The following is a 14,739-nucleotide window of genomic DNA, read 5'->3' as shown; positions in this document are numbered from 1 at the left end:
TTGTGTGTGCGGTCGCCGGGGGGTGGTTCTGCCCCCCATCAGTCTGACTGCACTTGAGCTGCAAGGTGAAAGCTCACCAGTTTTTCCTTAGACTTCTTGCCCAGAAATTGAGCATGTATGGAGGGTAGAATCCTTTAAAAATCCTTAAAAAAAAAAAAAAAAAAAAAAAAAAAAGCAACGCACAATGAAGTATTAGTAGTAAGGAAGTGAAGCAGAAAATGAAAATTAATGTAAAAACCAAGCCTTCTGTTTTGAGACTGGCTTTTCTTTGAACTGATTTCCTGAGTAAGTACTAATTTTTTTCTGCTATAGGGAGCTTGATGAATTAGTGGCCTTTCTCTACCTCTCTTCTGCTGCTTTTCTTCCCTTTTTTTTTTTTTTTTTTTTTTTTCTCAAGGATAACCTTCTAACATATCGAAACTCCTTCTGGCTGCCAAGAATGTATTATCCCACAAACCAGTAGACCAACATCGTGTGTTTAAAATAGCGATTCTGGGCAAATGCAACGTTCTGTGGTCCTATTACTGACATCTGGTTCAGTTTTCCTTCACTTGTATATTGACCAGTATTCTTTATTGCAAAAACACAGCCCCTATTTAGGAAAGTCAGCATTTTTTTGGACTGGATTGTATTCAAGCTCTTCCCAATAACAGAAAAGTTACCAAAAAATTTCTTTATTGGCAGCAGTAAATATCTGTATTCAAAATAGTCATTATGGGCTCAGATACAAGAGAATTGTTTTTAATTTGCAGCAAAGTTTATCTGTTCAATTTTCTTAAAAATGCTGTTATCCCTTGGTTCAGAATCTTGTATTTTTAGTAATCTCTTCAAATCTTTGTGTTTGGTTATGGCTTTGCCAATAGCAATGTTCACCCTGTTTTTGCAAAACATTGAAGCCCCAGGTGTTAGCAGGAAGTGTACGAGGAACAGGCAAGAAACTTGAAGAAGTGAATGGCAGCTTGGAGTCAGGCACTGCATGCAGAAAGCGAGCTAAAATCTGTCCTTTCTGAAGGATGTGTTTGATAGAAGCATCCTACGAAGATGATGATACAAAGCTTTAGAAATTGCTACGGAAGCTGACAGAAAGACTGCTTTCCTTTGGGTAAGGAATCTTGAGAAATGATATCTAAACTGTTAGGATATTAATTGTAAAAGGGTGGTTTTGCTGAATCAGTAAAGACATCTAGTGTTTTCTTCTGGACTATATGCTAGAGGAAACTATGAAAACAAAGGGGAAAAATAAAGCTCTTAAAAAAAACAGGTAAATATATTCATGTATAGTTTACATACGTACTTGCTGGCTGTGGTAGTCTTAAAATTGCTTATCTATTATTGAAGTCAGTTTGGAAGGCAGGTCAGATCTGTTCTTTCGTTCTTCAAACTGTTTAAAATCCTCAATGGGAAAAAAAGAAAAAAAAAAGACCTCTCTCCCCCACTACAGGCTCTGGTATGTCTGTTTATGTTGCAGTGGGGTAAATGAACCACGCAGAAGCACGGTTGAGGGGTTTGTACACGCATTTTTGTTTTTTTAAAAGGTGTGATTAAAAAAATCCAATCTGTCTCATGCTCTGCTCTTATATGAGGTTGCGTGTGTGCATTTGTATATACTCTGCTGGTATTTTCCAATTGTGTTGGCCAAATTCTGCTTTTAGTTATGGTTAGGCATCTCTCCTGACTTTGGTGGTGTCATATGAGCCTGACATTTTTCGACCAGACGTGAAGGCCCCCCTGCTCAAAGAGAATGCATATGAAATATATCAGCCTTTCTTCTGCTGGCTGGTTATTTAAACATGGGTAACTGGATTATTGTGAAACAAATTCTGGGACTGCAGCTGCAAAAGCAGTAATACAGTATATTCGTAGTGATGTTTCTACGCCATACCTTCTAATTTCCCAGTTGATTTCCAGTGCAGACAGAAAGTCTAGAATGCATGTGGTATGTTCCTCATCATATATTTTATAAATGTAAAATAATGATTTGTCAATTACTGTTTCTATTATAGAGATAAAATTAGGTATTTGGGACTCTCATGATTTCTTGAAGACCTCTTTCCTTTGGCTGCGGTGAACATTGCTGGCTAGGAGCGTCATTGAGCGGTGTTACGTGAAGTCGCTTCTGGTATCATCTCTGAAACCTGGGCTGTGCGGTGTGAATATCGGCACACTGTATGCTTTTAGAGCCAATGTTGGTTTATGTTGTGTTGTCTTTCCCAGCAGTCCTGCTTTCTCAAATGGTAATTGAACAGCAGCAGTCGAAATACTTAGCTGACGGAGAACCCCTGGACACTCCATGGGCAGTTATTCAAACACTTTCTGAACCGGTTTGCCCCATTGCTGATTTATTCCAGATCCATTGCGAGGAATTTAAAAAATGCAAACTGTAGCGTAGAGTTCATAGCGTGGCTCACAGTTCTTTTTGGTTTGGTTTTGTTTTTATAAAGCAGCCCATTCCAAAATGCCATTTTTTAAAAGCAATTTTTTGGGGGAAAGTCCTTCTCTGGGAGGCACACCCTGAGCAAAGGAAACGGTCCCCGCGATACGAGGTGATAATCTCTGGGCAGTTCCTCCGGTGACTCCCAGGTCCCCAGTGCCAGGTTTCATGGGGAGGACCGCTTTCCGACCCCCCACCGCCCAGGCTGTCCTCCTGTTTTTCATAAAGAGAACTGCGTCTTTACACAGCTTTTCTCAAGCGTGGGTTGGGCTTTGCTTTCCACGACTACCGATTTCAGAAGAGCTAATGCTTGGTAGGCAAATAGTTTTAGACCTTCTCAAGTAGCTCTGCTTTGTAAATCGGCAGCCTTGGAGGAGTAAAGGGTAATCCCTGAGCAAAAGTGACCTGGCCGTTACTTGGGGCAGGGAGACTGAGGTCATTAATGCTGTAAAATACTGTTCAGCTGTAGTTTTGGGCTTTCCTTTGGGTGATAGGATTCACAGCATGAAAAAGAAAGTTGTTACTCAGCAAGACGCGAACTACTAAATATCTGAAGAAAATGAGGAAAAGACCAAGTTATGGTGGGCAAGTGCATTGACTGTGTTAGCCGTCTTCATTGGTGTTGACTGACATTCATATAAAATCAAAGATCTGTGTTTTTCTGCGTTTATGCTTTCTGGACAAAAGCATTCCCTTGATGATACTTTCGTCTTACATACAGTACATTTGTGTAAGTAAATCAAGTTTGAGGACTCAATGAACTAGAAGTAAAACCATAACCAGAGAAACAGCTCAAAAAACCCCCCACTATAAAGAAAACAGTGCAAGATGTGACAAACATAGGTTTTTTTAAGAGTGAGTGTTGCTATAGTTCTCAAGCAGGCAAATGGTTACTTCTATCAAAGACAGTATGTCCATTGTAAGCCACAGTGCCATTTGATTTATATACGTACAACTATGCAAATGCCAATGACAGTAGTCTGGGAGCAGTTCCTTGGTGGTTATATACATTATATGGAATGCTTGTTATGACCTCTGGCAATCCCCAGCATGCATGATGACATGCTTGTACCTGAAAATAGGTGATAAGACTTTCTTTTAAAATTTGTAAAAGTATTATGATTTGCATTGCATTGTATATATGTAAGAATTTATTTTTTTTGCTACAGCCTTCTAATGTATGTGGGAGTCTGAATAGCTGATAAAAATTATGGGAGAGGGTGCAACGCCTTGGCATAAGCAGCAGCGGTACACAGCTTAGGGAATGTGAGGTGGAAGTTTCTTCATCCCCATGTCTCCTGGAAGAAGGCAGTATGTATAGATCCTGCGTAACAGATGCTTTGGAAAAGAATGACAGGCGGACTTCATGAACGGAGGACATAATTCATTCATAGTAAGTACAAGGTCTGATGTACTAGTGTTGCCTTTGCCATGTCATTTGCATGCAATATATATTTCCATATGAACATGTCAAATTCTAAGATCTTTACTCAAACGTAAGGTCTTTATTATAGCAGATTAAAAGCAGAATAAGTTCTAATGAAGCCAGATGTAATAGGAACTGAATATGTCCCTTGTTCTTACATTCTACTGGATTTTGTTGTTACCTTGTTAAGATTCAAAATGTGTCTTCAGGATTTGGCTGACTGAAATGATAGATTAGTCATTGTGGAGGATTTTATGGTTAATACATCACTTTTTTTTTTTTTTTTTTTTTTAGAAAGGGATGATATATGCCTTTTCTGGAGGGCATTTTTATCATAGAATCTGCTTTAATTTTTAATGTAGTTTCTGATCCTCTCTGTGGTTAGAGAATATGTGGAAACATCTATGCCTTGTGTAGACTCTGTCATCTCTCATGTCTTATTGTCCTCCTTGGTGGTGTGTATTTTGAATACTTTAAGTTACTATAGCTTTACTATTTTAAAGCCTGACTCTTGAAAGTAGAGATCTTATAAGAACCCTGGCTTGTGGATCTTACTGTAGGGGATCTATTGCCAAGTTTAGTAGAACTCCTTAGCATAAACGAGAGTGGCAAAATTTAAACATTTATGTGAGGAGCCAGCTTGACTCTACATTTCAAAACTCTAGGTGTGCAAGATTATGAAAAGATGTGTTTTCTTCACCTTATTCTCACGAACAACTGAAGACATCTATCCTCCATGTCTAGGTGAACTTCTGGAAGGAATAAAAGACCAGTATCAAATAGTAGCCAACTCTTTCCCTCTATGTCATGATCCTAATGTACTTTTATTATACTTTGAGATCCTAAGGCTGTGTTGATCTGCTACATGATTATAAAATGCTCCAGGACACCTGTGTAAATAGCAAACAGAGGGGCTTTTTATAGATACTAGATCTTAGATAAGTGGCTCTGAGAAGTAATACAGGATCCCAGCTGTAAATCCCTTCTATACATACCGTGTATTTTTGGTTGTTTGTTTATTATGAGAAGTACGGAAGCTGTTCCTCGTAACATAATTTTTGTAAGGCTTGCATATGTAAATATTACATTTTCAAATATTAAATGGAGAAGCATTAGAGAAACCACTAAATGAGTAGCTTCACGTTCCTCGTTCCCGATTCTGAAGCTGATTTCCTTAAATGTTGCTCCGCTAACATTCAAATCTGTGTGCTGTTTAAGCCTCAGAGAGGAACTATGCAATCCCTGAGCCCTGGCCCTCTCTGGGTGTAGATCTCAACCAGCAATCTTTAATGGTAACAGATGTTTGCTGGAATCCTCCTCAGGGCGCTGCTGTTCTGGGTCAGGAGCTTGCGGTGTTAATCAAAGCACCCTGTCCGTCAGTGCCCACTGAGGATCTGGCCCTCTGCAGGGACCATATTTTTCAGGGAGGTGATTCTGGTGTAGGATTCCCCTGGGGTAAAATCAGTAGGAACTATCCCATCTCAGCTCCATCCAACAGTAGGAATGTCCTAGTACAATTAACTTGGCTTGCGTTAATGAGAATAGACTAGAATCTGGAGGGGGAGGGGGGGGTGTGTGTGTATTTTTTTTTTCTTCTTTTTTTTTACAAATCAGCTAACTTGTGAGAAGGAAACTGGTTCCAGTGGTCCTTGGTAGGTACAATTCTGGGCTGCCAAAGCGTTACAATCCTTAGATTCCTGACAAAATGTCCCTGAAATCTATAGGAAGGTATATTAAATAGTTCCCCCTCTATACTTCACTGGGATGGTGAGGAACTACAGTGGTGAGTGAACTGTTGTTTACCAGTATTTATGGAGGAAGGTTGTTTTACATTATTGCTTTTTAAGTGCTTAATAGGGCACCTATTAAGAATGAATCATGTTTTTTCTTCCGAAAATAGGGTGAGGAAAATTGAGGCGAGAATACAAAAATGTGGATGTGGCAATACTGGCATGATACTGTTCCTGTTTGTACAGTGTTAGCAGATGATTCTGCAACCACGTAGCTGTAATTAATAGTCTGTGTGTGGCGTGCAGCCGACTGACCCATGACTTCCCATGGAGTCAAGGTTTCCTTCTCCAGCCATTTCTTGCAATAGAGTGACGAATAAATGAGTCACGTGGGACACTTTAGTCGAGCACCTCAATTAACAAGAAAGTGCAGGGTAAATCCAGTGGCATTGATGAAACTTCTGTTATAAAGAAGCAGTGTACAAAGAAGTAATTTAGATTCCAGGTGCTTTGAATTTCTTAAACTTAAATGATCCATAAGTAAACTAGTTATTCATGATCTCATTTTCACCCAAACTGAAATTTATTCAATGGTGATGATACACCCCTTACTTCGTAGGGGCAAATGGGCAATAATATCAAACGTGCTTAGTCTGGACACAAAATCACGTTATGCAGCATGGCTTATAGGACTTGAAGTGGCAGACCCATCAACGTATTAGAATAAGTAACAATATGCCGCAATTAATTAATCCAAGAAGATTTTTTAGTGATTGTTAATTTTTTCCCCAGTACTCAGACCGATTTGTCATGTTGGTGTTTATTAATTTAACATTTGATCCGAAAAAAATTCCCCAAACTTCAAAGTTCAGCCTGTTCTTTAAGAGCAATCCAAAAATATGTTTCTTCAGGCCCCAGGCATTTCTGAAGTAGCTGAAGTTAAACAAAAACCATTTCTCTCCAACTCTGCAAATGTTCTAAAAGCTTTAAAGTGGTTCCTCACAGGGAGCCTGAGCAGAGAGGGAACCCCTGGGTTATTTTTGTTGCCGTGCAGTGGCACATGGTTTCCTGGAGGAAGGCTCCAGAATTATCGCTTTTCTGTGTGTTTGTGTATGTTTTTCCTTCCTCTTTTCACCTCTGTCACTGGGCTTCTCTCTACCCCTGTGCTTGGATCCCCTGTTGAGAAAGTCTGGAGAAGGTAGGGGTTAGATCATCCTTCCAGCAAGGATAAACTGAATTCATGTCTGAATGAGAAGATGACTCATGTCGGATGTGATTTTTTCCTAAGCTCTGTGTTGGAAGGGATGAAGAAGGACTTTCTTTTCTTGAGGAGCTGCACCACCACGCTGGGGTCTGAGCAAAGTATTTCCTTGGTGTGTTTCACTTTCATAAACCGTGTTTTTGCTCTGCAGTAAAACAGCATTGGTAAACCAGTCTGTATTTTGCTGGTTCCTTTTGCTGTTATAACGGCATCCCTGAGGTTACGAGCGCTGTTGAGAACTCTTTGCTGGAGTAATTTTGGTGTGGTCTTAATTCATTTTCCCAAGCAAAGACTGGTATTCGCATAAGATGACAACATGGCTAATCCGCCTTAAGTGCAGGCTCTGAACATATATTGGCATTTCTAAGGGAATTGCTTCATTACTTCGAGGAGGCCCGACTCAAACTAGTAATTCTGCATCCAGTTTGGTTAATATTTGTGTTTGTTTAAAGCTTTTCCATTCACAGTTCACTTCTGGAAATTTCTGCCACTGCACCCTGCCTAGTGAGAATCCCTTTCAGCTCACAGCGCTGTTTTAAGTGGACTAGAGCGCTTTTCAGGACTTGGTTGTCACGTAGTGCGTCTCGCAGCGGGGAGTCACATTAACTTCTCCCAGACAATTGCATTGTATGTTAAAATATGCGCCCTTGCACTTACATCATACGATAGCTAGTTGTGCCACATCACAGACAAGAGTTTGACATATGTTGCAAAATAAAAGTTGCCAGTCATGGACACTTTTTTGGGTGTTTTCATCTCCAGCAGTGCTGTCATGATCTCTACCAGCAGATCGTCTCCCGCTGAGAGCATAACACAAATACCGCCAACACCCTGCTTCCAGATGTGTTACATGGCATCGAACCAGTGACAAATGATGCTATTTCCATCTTGCATGATAACTGACAGCAAGGAGGGCACCTTGATATCCTCAAGCATCAACATGCTATTAAGCTTTTTGTATGAGAGGCCGGCGGCGGCATTAAGGGATGGGGTTTGTTTTCTGTTGCTACTCAACCGCTTTTCGCCAGCCGTGGCCTTGCTGAAACCAGCCCTGGCCCGGACCCCTGGCATGGCCCAAGCTCTCACGCAGCCACCTCCCAACCCCCTAACCAGCCCCCAAATTCGTGTGCTCGGCAGCTTTGGTTTGCACAGGCGCTTTTCCCGGAGAGGAGGGGGAGATCCACAGCCCCCCGCCAGCCACGCCGCCCTCCCGCGCTGCCGCAGAGCATCGTCCTGCCCTGGGAGCCGGGCTGGGGGGGCGAAGGTAAAGCAACACACCATCAGGGAGGGTCGAGCGGTGGGGTGCAGAGTGGGGCATCATGCCGGTGTCATGCTAATAACATTGGTATGTTTTCTACCACAAGCATTTAGCCTCCTGCTGATGTCATGGCGCTGATATAACATCCACTGCTATGTGGACCCACGGAGTTCCAACAAGCAGCCTTTGCTGCTGCCTGCATAGCTCTGTCCAAATATGCTCTCTGGCACGCAAACACTCTCATTTACACCTGTCAATGAAACTGGGAAATACTAAAACTTACTTTTTTTGCGCTTGAACGGTAAAACTCAGGTCACGCAGAATGTAAAGGGCCATGCGTTAGTTGTAAAGCTGCCTTAAAAAGAGCCATTCTGCCCAGGAAAAGTAATTTCGGTCCTTGGAAAGTAGTGAACAAAGTGGCATAACCTCAATACTATTTACTAGTGCACTCTTGAGCTCTCTCTTTTGGAGATCACTCTTGTAATGATGAAGAAGCTGAGTTAGGGTAGCCACAGCCCTCTCCACGAGCCAAATGAGTCGTGCTCCCACTGAAGTGGAAGTAAAAATATTGGAGGCTGTAGTAGGGACTGCAGGTTTGGGCATTCAGTCTCCTTGTTCGTGTATTATTGTAGAACAGGTCTGCTGTGGTGTTAATACCTTTGCCTTATACTCACAAGAGAAGTAAATGAGCTTTATTTGGATTTTCAATGGAAGAAACAGCAGTGTTGTTTTACTTGTGGCATTTGAATTACCTTTTCAGAGCTTATTTGACTGCCTGCTGCTTTTGAGACGGGCAATAGAGCCAATCTGGTTTTGTATGTTAAATATTTTACAGTAGTAAGAAATATGTAATTAGAAGGGAAAATATTTAAAATAGCTATATGTCTTAATGTCAGTTCAGGTTGGCATTTGTGCATGCAGCTTCCCTTTTCTTTTTCTTAGTCATTAATCATTATTAGTGGAGATATGTCAGAACTTATAGTTAGATTCAACTCTTACTGTGTTTCTCATTTCTTGGTAAGTTTTGTGTTCTGGAGCTTTATGTAAAAAAACTTAAGCTGCTTTGGGTTTTGTTTTCACGGTGTAACAAAAAGTGACTTGTGGCAATAGATAATTATAACAGATAGTCTGTTTTCCTTTGGGAGGCTGAAATAATACATTGGATAATGCATTAGTGATGATGCTTTATCTGCTATAGCCACCGGTGTGAAAAAACTGGACAAGGGTTTCACATCTTTAAATCTCTGATGCTGCATGAGATAATGTTGCTATGAACCAGCCATCCGTTTCTAACATGGATCTCCTTTGGGCTCAGCAGTTAAAACTGTAAAAAAAAAAAAAAAAAAAAAAGGAACAGAACAAACCGGATTAAAATAGACCAAGAAGGTTACAGGTTACAGTTAGCGTAATCGGGAAATCACACTGTGCAGGTTCTTTTCCCTTTTCCTCCTGTTGGTGCCAAAGGAGCGGAACATCCTATATTGGGGAGAGAATTCCACTATCATTGGGCAAATACTTTTGAAAAGCTCAAGGAGCATCACCTCTTGAACTTTCCTTTCTTGGTTATTTTAACTTGAAAAGACTGTAATCCTGGTATAAACCTTATGAAAGCTGGACTGCAGGTAGGGAGGTGTGAATAGTTACCCAGGCACTCTCTCCCAGGTCGGTGTCCCCCTCAGTTGCACATCATACGCACGGTGTCCTAAAGCCAACCCGCTGTTCATCACACACAATAGTTCTGCCACCAAGGATGGGGAGATGAGTGAATCCGCAAGATTGTTAAGACATGACTTTGTAGCTAATACAAAATCTTGCCAGTTGTCTGGAAAAAATGTCACAGTGGGTAGGCTGTAAATGCAACTGTATTTTTACCTACTTCTCTGATTTTTTAGAAAAGTGATTTCAAAACAAAGCCTTTAGTAGAACTCAAGCTGACTTCATGGCTACGTTTTCTTTTCTTCCTCTCGGCGTGATATTGCATCCATGGTTTACTAAGTGGTGCAATTTTGATTTTTCTCCTCATCACAAGTCTAATGGGTGAATGGTGATAAGTTTGCAGCTTTGGAGAGATTTTCTTGGCAGTTTCAGTCTATATTTCTGACAGGAAATCATTTTCTCCTTGAATTATGATTGCTGGGTTACATGAGTGCAGTCTAACCACCGCTCAACTGCTGTTTGTCTGCTGTCTTTCTGGTCTTATGAGAAGGCCAAACTGCCCCAATGCGAAACATAAAATTAGATGAATGCTGCAGGAAGGGAATAACAACATCATTTTCTGTGATCTCCTGCGATTTTATTTTACCACTTCTTATCTGAAAAGCATCTTCAATCCCACTTGGAGTCACGAATTAAATTTGTTTAGAGACAGTTCTTCCCATATATGGAAAACAAATGGAACTGACTCCATTTATGTGGTTTTTTTAGTGGAAGATCAGTATGTACTGCTACAGATGTTTGCAAATGAGCAAACTAGCAGAATATGTGGACCTCATCTTAGATCTACAGAAATTTGCCCCGTAATGTGGCCTGTATCATTTGGCTAAACTTTGTGCAGTCCACATCAAATGCATAGTACTGACCTTTCAAGGGTATAGACCTTAAATTTGGGGTGGTGTTCATCTATAAATTGCTGTGGGTCTTACTGCCCTACTTGCTCCTGAAAATGGATAAATTTAACTCTTTGTATTGGAGGCAAATCCAGTGTTTGGAGGCAAATGATTTAATGCGGAATATTGTTACAGTTTAAATTTATAAGAGCGAGCAAGATCAGTTGCTTTAATAATGACTAGCTGTGTAGATGGACAGACAGACAGCAAAACCCATCTCTTCTAGCACGCTTATGTCCCCAGTTTTACTGTCAGCACCCTGGCCCGTCGCTAAGGCTCCGGGCATGGCTGTCGGCAGAGTGCGGGCAGCAGCGCAGGTGCATCTCCTCTTGCAACTTGCAAAGTTGGTGAGACAGACGACTGAAGAGTAGCAAATAGAGGAAACCATGACCTGAAAATCGTAAAAGTCTCACCTAACCAGTGCCAAACACAAAGCAGGACTACCGTTCCTATCCTAACTTTCTTCCCAGTGCTGTTTAATGAAAATCGGCATGGTACTGGTGCGAGTAATGGCTGAGGAGCCAGAGGGAAGAGGGGCTCAGCCCTGCTCTGCCGAAGCCCAGAGAAGCTCTGTCCTCGCCTTCTGCGGGCTCCTGGCTGCAGAAAGCTACAGCTGTCAACTTTGATGCTCTATTGAACTTGCTAATGTAATTGTAAAGATCATCTTGAAGTAATTTGATTTTTGTCTTCATAAAGTCACGCAAGTGTTGCTGATTTGTGTACTTGCTGTGTTTATTTTTGTTGCAAGTTCAGTTCTAGTCCATTTAATCAGTAGGCCAGAGGGTCATCTCCCCTCTCCCGGCGCCAAGCCATCAGTAATTTCCCCATGCAAAGTACAGTCGGCTTCAACAACGCGGAGCGAGCTGTGCCCCTGCTCAGCGGGCGCTGAGCCTCCCATGCACCAGCGCCGGGGTCCCTGCCCAGCCCCTCTGGGCACTGGTGACAGCAGCCAGAGCAGAGCCTAAATCCCCATTGCATGGGCCCTGCTGTCACCTGGGAGATGTAAGACCATGTTAATGCAAAAAAAAATCTTGTTAATTCTCATGAAATGCATGCAGTTATAACCCCGTTAACAGCACAGTATTCATTAACTGAGTGGTGCTTGGATTAGGTACTTATTTAATTTCCCTAACACATGTTCATAACCCATAGCAACTCAGAACATGGCGTGCTCCAGAAAAACTGCAAATGAAAACTGAATCAGGAGTCCTGTAGATTTTCTTAAGGAAAGAAATTCTTCACCCTGACTAGTCCAGTAGTGTCTAATGCCTGTCCCTAATCGTTTTGAAGTCCTGCCCAGTGATGCAGCCTGTGTTTTCTCCGAGAAGAGGAGAGGTCAGCAGGCTGAGGGAATTTAATACATGAAATCTGGACTATACCTCTAGCTCTTCCAGATAACACGCTTCTTAAAGGCTGCCAGTCTCAGGTTTCTGCATGAACGCAGAGGATGGACGGTATAAAGTGGGGTTTAAGGGAAAGAAACGCACGGAAGGCTGAGTCAACATAATAGTAAAGGTATACATTAATAAGCATCTTATAACTAATCATTTCTGGCTCAAATACAAGCAATACAAGCTCTAGTCCTATTTGTTGTTCTTGAATTAGACTTGCCTTTACTTGGGAACATTTTACTTAACAAAGTAGGTTGATTTTTATCAGATGAAGATGGTTTTTGTAAAACACTGTTCTGACATAGAAGTGATTATCATAAATGCTCTCCTGACACTGGAATTTTTCTGTAATGATAAAAATTTTCATGACAATGGGATGCAGTCTGTTAACATGGGTTTTACAAGCATTCTGAGTTTCCTAAAATCCATAGGAGAGCATCAGATCACGCAGTCTGTGTTTCCCAGACTGTTAAGAGTAGTCTGCCCAGCACAACTCAGGGAATGAGTTAAGTACTCAGAATATTATAGCTGTAGTGCTGAGGTGCTCCACACAGGCTGACTAGGGAAAAAATCAAGAAATTAAACTGCAGGTAAAGAATAGGAAACCCCTAATGCTGCTCCTTGCAAGACTTTGTTGGTAGCTGTGAGCTGCTGCAATAGGGTTTGCTCAGATGGATGTAGCAGCAAAGTGCCCCGTGGTGCAGAAGAAGATGAAGCTCCCCCAGCCCTACTAACCTGGTTTGGGGAAAGGATTCCTGGTCACCTAAGAGAGGATTCTTTGTACTGCCTCAAACGCATCCCTGACCTCTCTGGTTTTGGGGTTTTGGCTGTTAAGCAGGGGTAGGGAAGCAGGAGAGGAGAAGAGTTATTTCTGACCTGTGTGGATGTCTGGCTAAATCCCTAATGCCTGACAGTGATCCAAGTGTGGGTCTGCAGGAGTTTGGAGGAGTCTGTGGGCAGTACGGGCAATCCTGTTCTTATTATGTAATGTTATTATTAGAAAAAAAGAGAGTAAACGGGAGCGGTAAAGGCATGCTGGAGCTGCAGGGGGGAGGATGTGAAGACAGTGCCGTACAGCGGGGCCCTGCACCGAAGGGCTCTCCTGAGTCTGGAAAGCAAACCTGCAACGCTGCCCCGGGCTGAGGGTGCCGAGTGGAAAAGTTAGAGTCTGTGTGTGTGTGTGTGTGTGTCTGTCTGTCTGTCTGTCTACATTTCATTTTAGACGATGTATCTGCAAGGCTGGAAAGTCATCACCAACAGATTATTCTTTTCCATGTGTTAGTACCTAAAATCATCAATCAAGACACCTCTCAGCTGCTTCCTAACTCCCGTGCCTAGGAGTGAGCAATGGGCTTAGATTGGTAAGTAGATGGTGAGATCAAATATGCAGAGTCCATCGCATCGTCTTAAATGATGTTTATGAGCAAGTGCCAGAGTTTGCAGTATAAATCCAAAGACTTAGAGGAGTGCTGCTGAAATGTTTGCTCACGGACAATGAATAAATTGGTAGAAAGCAAAGTATAGTAAAATATGAGCCTCTCAATTGAATCAAAATTCTTTCTTAACCTGTTGTCCTCAAGTAGTCCTGGTTTTTGAGTTGAATCAATACCACCTTATTTTGCGACAGTGACTACTCATTCTATGTGGAAGTTTTACTTTGGTGATGATACATTTAGTGGCACTCTAAGTGCATCGAATAAAATATAAACCCAGTATTCTTAAATAAGTCATAAAAATCAGAGAAAACAAGCAATTTTTCTGAACTGGGGTGTGTTCACCAAACACCTTGTTAGTGCATTTCTGATTTTTTACCACTGGTGGACTTGCGTCCTTCAATACAAAGAACTACTACTACAATTTTATTTTTTCATTTTGTTTTTAGAAAACAGCTGCGTGATTTGGGATTGGCTTTAGGCTTTAGTAGGATGCTGTTGTAAACCGTGTCGTCATCGTGACCTTGATCCTGCGGCTGGCACATGCGCTCGAGTTAGCAGTGTTACATGTGAAGAGAGAGAAATCTGGTCTTTCTCAAAAGATAGTTACCTATGAACGATGTGGATGTTGTTAAATATTTCTGTGCTGCTACAGATCAGGTTTAAAAGAAAACCCTTTCAAACCTTTTTGTTTTTTCATCGCTGAATTTGAACAAGCTGCAATCTATGCACCAAGTAGCGTGAACGGTACTCTGCCTACTCGTCTATGCTTTTACAAAGCACAAAGGCTCGTACCAATGCGGATAAGAATTATTTCATGCACAATGCCTTTTCAGTCTGACTTCTGTTATACAGAGGTATTTGAACTTGCAGGGTACTAAGAGAAAACACATGGTCAGCTGAAACATGAGAGAGCCTTTTAAGCAGCGTGTCTTTCAAGTCCGCAGCCATTCCCCATTGGTGTGGGAGCCGTCAGCTCGCCGGCGAGGGCGAGCCCTCGGCAGTTGTCTGGAAAGTCACCAAAGCCCGGGCGCGTCGGGGAGAGGGTGGGTTGCCGGGAGGCAAAGCCCTTCTGAGTCAGGGCTAGGTTGGGGCTTAAGGTAGTGGTGGGCTTCCAAGGGCGCCGTCTTCGTGAAGGAGCGGACTGGATCACTACGGGGTTCGATGGCGTTTCTGTAAAAGTAGTGTCCTGGCTGAATTCCA

This window comes from Accipiter gentilis, chromosome 23 (genome assembly GCF_929443795.1).
Source record: "Accipiter gentilis chromosome 23, bAccGen1.1, whole genome shotgun sequence".
Classification (NCBI taxonomy): Eukaryota; Metazoa; Chordata; class Aves; order Accipitriformes; family Accipitridae; genus Astur; species Astur gentilis.
The sequence above is the reverse complement of the archived record's forward strand: the minus strand, read 5'-3'. Positions refer to the sequence as shown.